The 6147-nt window shown below is 44.8% G+C and overlaps 1 long non-coding RNA gene across 2 annotated transcripts; it reads left to right on the top strand.

Moving 5' to 3' along the window:
- The first annotated feature begins 301 nt into the window (after window positions 1-301).
- LOC125408980 (uncharacterized) lies at window positions 302-5853 on the top strand. 2 transcript variants are annotated; one of them, XR_015734911.1, is made up of 3 exons: window positions 302-576; window positions 3496-3582; window positions 4957-5853. It is a non-coding gene; the product is annotated as an uncharacterized LOC125408980 (long non-coding RNA). The 2 variants fall into 2 exon arrangements; XR_015734910.1 differs by having other exon boundaries at window positions 309-576; window positions 3496-3546.
- Window positions 5854-6147: the final 294 nt, after the last annotated feature.

Here is a 6147-nt window from a genome sequence, read left to right as displayed (position 1 = left end):
GGTGAGCTCATGGCACTTCCAGTGTTGGATTGATGAGGTGATACTAGAACCCAATTGGCAGGTCCTTGTGGGGTTTTTGTTTGCTTGTTTGTTTTGCGTTAATTTTGTGTAACTGGGTCTTGAAGGTGAACTTAGAAACTTCCGTAGCCCTTAGTTTCTAATACAAGTGTGTAGAGAGCTGCGTGGAGCCGCACCTAAAAGATGGCGCTCGCTTCCACCTTCCACGATCCCAAAAGTGAGTGCTCTCAGTGGTAAACAACACCTTATTTGACTAAGGCCAGGATCACAGGATGACCGTAAGCTGCTTGCGTATAAGTGGACCTATGGACAGTGCCAATGTGGCGATCCAGGATTGGTAGCCCAGGGCTACTTAAGGACTGGGAGGAGCTTGCCCGGAGAGAGAAACTATTGTAACAAGGTCCTGAGTAAACTGCTTGCAAGGAGAGCTCCGGTGTTGCGTCTTCCTTGCTGGTCGAGGCGGTCGTGACAAATGGTGGCCTGTACGGGGATTCTCCTCTCCTCTCCCTGGAGCCCAGAACTTGCAGCAGTCACGGGGTGCACCAGTAAGTCCTCAAGGTAAGATTGGGGATCCGCGACCAAAGTGGGTTATTTGCTCTCGCCTGTAAACAAAGGGAGAGCGGGGAAGTAGAGCTGCAAAGACTAGAGCAGACAAATCGAAAGTGAAAGTAAAGCCTACTACAGCTGACGGGCTACAAGTCTGCAGAGCACATTCGGTTCGCTAGCCCAACTGAAAGTAAAATTGCCGGACACTATTTGCTCTTAGCAGCTTGGGTACTCTTGAATACAGTGTTCTGGTTCATCGTTTTTACTTATTGCTGTAGGGAGTGTATTGAGAATCCTCAGTGAATAGACATGTAGAATTCTCCTTCTCACCCAATTTTTCTGGCTTTGAACGAGCTGCTTCGTTCAAAAAATCAGGGCAGAAATGATGACGGCCTCAGCATTTCCTGTATTTCAGGATCCGCAAGGCAACCGATTCCATGAGCCTTTGAATTTTAAGGTCATCAAGACATTGGCAGAATCTGTCCAGACTTATGGCACTTACAGTCGACTTTATGGTGGCCCAAGTGGAAGCTCTACATAGATACGCCATGACTCCAGCTGATTGGATGAACCTAGCATGAGCATGTTTGTCCCCTGGACAGTATCTAGATTGGAAAGCTCTTTTAGTTGAATTGGCCAATGCTCAGGCTGCAATAAATCCAGCAGCTGGAGGGGCACAAGCAGTCTGGGACACAGATATGTTGCTTGGACAAGGCAGGTTTGCCAACCAGCAAAATGGATATCCTCCTCGAGTGTATGATCAGATTAGTAACATTGCCACAAGAGCATGGAAGACCTTACCTAATAAAGGGGAGGTAATTGGTAATTTGACTAAGATCCTTCAAGGACGTATGGAGCCTTTTTCTGATTATGTGGCTAGGATGGTAGAAGCAGCAGGAAAGATCTTTGGTAACCCGGATGCCGCTATGCCGTTTGTCAAGCAGCTAGTGTATGAACAATGTACCCAGGAGTGCAGAGTGGCTATCACCCCATATAAAAATAGAGGATTAGAAGTCTGGATGAGAGCATGTAGAGAATTAGGAGGTCCATTAACCAGTGCCAGACTGGCAGCTGCAGTACTTAGATAGCTCCAGAAAAGGTTCAACAAGATGAAGTAGTAAATTATTTAGGGTCTAAAATAACATATAATCAAATTATACCACAAAAGGTAGAATTAAGAAAAGATCATTTGCATACATTAAATGATTTTCAAAAATTATTGGGAGATATAAATTGGATCAGGGGCAGTTTGGGCATGGCAAATTATGAATTAAAACCATTGTATGATATTTAGTTGGTGATGTAGCTCTAGATTCTCCCAGACAATTAACCAGTGAAGCTCGACAAGCACTCTCTCTTGTAGAGGAAAAATTATCTAAAGCCTTTTTAAAACGGGTGCAGGCTGAAAAGGGTGTTGCTTTATGCATTTTACCCACTAATCTACAACCCACGGGTATTCTGTGGCAGGAAGGACCATTACTTTGGATTCATTCCAAGATTTCCCCTGCGAAATCCATAGAATATTATCCTATTGCTGTCGCTTCGCTTGCTCAGCAAGGCATTCAAGCTTGCCTGCAACATTTTGGAGTTGCACCATGTGTAATAGTCACCCCATATGATACTAATCAAGTTAATATTTTATGTGCCACTATTGATGATTGGGCTATTTTACGGTGCTCCTATTCTGGGTGCATCGATAGTCATTTTCCTAAGCATCCACTGTTAACCTTTTTTAAAGAACATCCGGTAGTCTTTCCAAAAATCACTGCCTTACGGCCCATTTCAGGAGCCAGTGTTATATTTACAGATGGCTCTAAGACTGGCTGTGGTGCTTACATGGTGGACTCCGCAGAACCTGTTAAATATCAGTTTTCTCCTGGAGCTCCTCAGCATGTGGAGCTAGCAATCATGGTTGAGGGGTTTAAATCCTGTCCATTTACACTTAATTTGATTTCAGATTCTTGTTATGTTGTTAACACCTTAAAATACCTTGAGTGAGCTGGACCTATAAAATCCTCCAGCCCTGTACATAGGCTATTTACACAATTACAGCTGTTACTCTGGCAGCGTAAGAATCCTTTCTTTGTACAGCACATTCGTGCACATACAGGTTTGCCAGGCCCTCTGGCTGCCGGCAATGACAAGGTTGATCAGTGTACCAGACAAGAATGGATGTTTCTTGCCTCTGCCCTGCAGAGGGCTCATGATTTTCATAAAGAGTTTCATGTTAACGCCAAAACCCTACAACAAAAATTTGCCATTTCCCGTGCTGATGCACGCAAGGTGGTTGTGGATTGGCCACAATGTGTCATACATCATCACCTTCAAACTTTGGGGGTCAATCCGCGTGGATTGCTCCCCCTTAAACTTTGGCAGATGGATGTTATCCATCTCACCGAGTTTGGCAAGGTAAAATACGTACATGTCTCTGTGGATACATGCTCTGGCATTATCCATGCCACACCCATGACAGGTGAAAAGGCAACCCAAATGATTGCTCATTGTCTAGAAGCGTGGGCCACCTGGGGAAAACCCCAGCAACTGAAAACAGACAATGGTCCCGCTTATATGGGACAAAAGTTCACCTCCTTCTGCCAACGCATGGGTGTTCAACTCATACATGGACTGCCTTATAATCCACAAGGCCAAGGTATTGTAGAGCGTGCTCATCGCTCCTTAAAGGAATTGTTTCAAAAACAAAAAGGGGGGAAAGGTCATCAACAGACCCCCAATAATAGACTTTCCTTAGCCTTGTTTACACTTAATTTTTTAAATTTGGATAATACCAATCAGTCTGCAGCGGACAGGCATTCTTGCCCATTCAGTCCTTTAAAAGGATTGATAAAATGGAAGGACGCTCTGACAGGGGTCTGGCATGGCCCTGATCCCGTGCTGGCATGGGCACGAGACTCTGTTTGTGTTTTTCCACAGGATCATTTGGACCCTATTTGGGTACCAGAACGTTTGGTGAGAAAAGTACAGGTGCGAGGAACGACAAGCAAGATGAAACCTCAGACTGTGAGCCTACTGATAGTGACGGTTCTGATGTCCCCGTTGTTGATCCAGGCCAATGAACAAATCTTGTGGGCCATAGCAAAAGCACGGCCAATTCCTATACCTGTTCATTCTACATCAAAAGTTTTACCTGTCTTTTTTTCCACTGGTTGTGAATTAGGCTTACCCTGCGTAAATTTAGACCCTAGCATGGCTATGTATAATGCAGCTGATGTTCCTCTTCAAGGAGCTTTATGTTTTTCTCTTGAAAATAATTCTAGCCCATGTATATGGTTGAAAAATAGCTCAGTGGGTAATTGGCTTGACCCGTTGACTGATAATCATGTTCCTCTCGCCATGCTCGTGGAAGCACTGAAAACAATAAGTACAGGTGCTTCCTCAGGCACAGGCAGTGGTAAAAAATGGTGGTAATGCCACAAGTATTACTACCTTATTGATGTTGATGGAAGGGCTTTGGCCTTCAAGTTCACGCTTTGGATTAGGGATTTCCACCGCTCGACAAGTATTACCTTATTGTGCCCCTAATTTAGGGTACCCCCCTCATTGGACACCATGTCAAAACCCAGATCGTAAGTCAAAGCAGATTGCACCAGGTTTTGAATTTACCCCTCCTTTAGGAAGATATTCTTTTAATCTTGCTAATCGGACTAATCAGAAAACTAATAAGAAAAATACTTGGCCCTGGTTTCAATGGATTCTTTCTAATGAAAGAGGGGCCTTTTCATCCCTAGAGCCTTTTGCTGCCCTTTGTAATTTGACTGTTCGGCTACTTAACATCTCTGCCAGCCGAGATATGAAGGGAGTTCTTTCAAATGTTACTATAAATAAAATGATGAACAACCTTACCATTTCTGCCAGTCCAGTGTGCTTAAAGGCACCCTTCTTCTTTTTGCTGACTAATATTACCAATGCCACAGAGGATGTGATCTATTGTAATTCCTCTAAGGCAACTTGCCTCGCAAGTCAGTGCTGGAATGGTACTTATAACATGGCTGTGGTGATGAGAGTTCCCACATATGTTCCCATCACAGTCAGAGTTGATACCGGTACCTTCCCAATCGCTCATTTGCTCAGAACAAAATGAGACTCTGGGATAACAGCAGCCCTAGTCTCCACAATTGCTGTATCTGCTGCAGCTGCCACGACAGCTGCTGTTGCCATGGCTGCAACAACTCAGATTGCAGAGACAGTTAATGAAACTGTGGAAAGAACAGCCTCCACAATGACCACTTTGAAATCCACTGATGGTCATTTAAAAGCTGGCATTTTGACAGTAAACCAAAGAGTAGACCTCTTGCAAGAGCAAGTGGATGATTTAGTAACCTTAACCAGTGTAAGATGTATTCATTCCCTCTCCTCTTCATGCATCACTTCCAGATTGGCTGAGAATCTTACAAAGAATGGTAACCTGAGCCGGCAGCTGAGCGCATACCTCCAGGGAAACTGGAGCACGGAGTTCGAGACCCTGACGGACACCCTGACTAACCAGATCATTTCCCTGAATGCCACACGGCTGGAATTACCTACTGCTGATGCTTTTCTTAATATGCTGAAACGGACTTTTAGTTATTTTAAGGAGTGGGCGGGAATAGGAGCCCTGACAGGCCTAATGGTGCTTGCCTCCCTGGTATGTCTGTGGTGCATTTGTCGCATGAGAGCCTCACAATGTCGCAATGAAGCAATGATCATTCAAGCCTTCATGGCTATTGAAGCAGGACAGTCCCCCCAAGCTTGGTTAAATACTTTAAAAGATATATAAGCACAGGATGCGAGGCTTGCACACTGCACTTGAGGGTAATTACATCTACCTCAAGAAGAGCAAGTCTGACTGCACATGGACCGGTGCCTAACTCCCACCTCTGTAAAAAGGGCACCGAGCGGGTCTAGTGTTTTCTGGGTGGATGACACCTGGAGAAACGCTGGTACATGCTCTAATTCGTAAAGAGATCAGACCTCTACTCTTGCCTGTCGCTTTTAAAACAAAAAAGGGGGAACTGTAGAGAGCTGCGTAGAGCCGCACCTAAAAGATGGCGCTGGCTTCCGCCTTCAGCGATCCCGAAAGCGAGTGCTCTCAGTGGTAAACACCTTATTTGGCTAAGACCAGGATCACGTGATGATCATAAGCTGCTTGCGTATAAGTGGACCTATGGACAGTGCCCACGTGGAGATCCAGGATTGGTAGCCCAGGGCTACTTAAGGGCTGGGAGGAGCTTGCCCGGAGAGAGAAACTATTGTAACAAGGTTCTGAGTAAACTGCTCAGAAGAGCAAGAAGAGCTCCAGTGTTGCGTCTTCCTTGCTGGTCGAGGCGATCACGACACAAGTGGTCAGGACATGTGGTTCTTTGTTTCTGGGTTCGGTTCTGACATCTGATCCTAGGCTCCCAAGCAAAGATGCCCCTGTCACTCATTATTATCTGTCTGTCTGTCTGTCTGTCTATCTATCTATCTATCTATCTATCTATCTATCTATCTATCTATCACCGATCTATCTATCATCCATCTATCCATCTATCTATCATCTGTCTATCTATCTATTACCTATCTATCTCTCTACCTATCATCTTCCTA

Source organism: Myodes glareolus, chromosome 14, assembly GCF_982192425.1.
Source record: "Myodes glareolus chromosome 14, mMyoGla1.1, whole genome shotgun sequence".
Taxonomy (NCBI): Eukaryota; Metazoa; Chordata; class Mammalia; order Rodentia; family Cricetidae; genus Myodes; species Myodes glareolus.
Note: the sequence above shows the minus strand (reverse complement) of the source record. Positions and strands in the feature narration are given on the sequence as shown.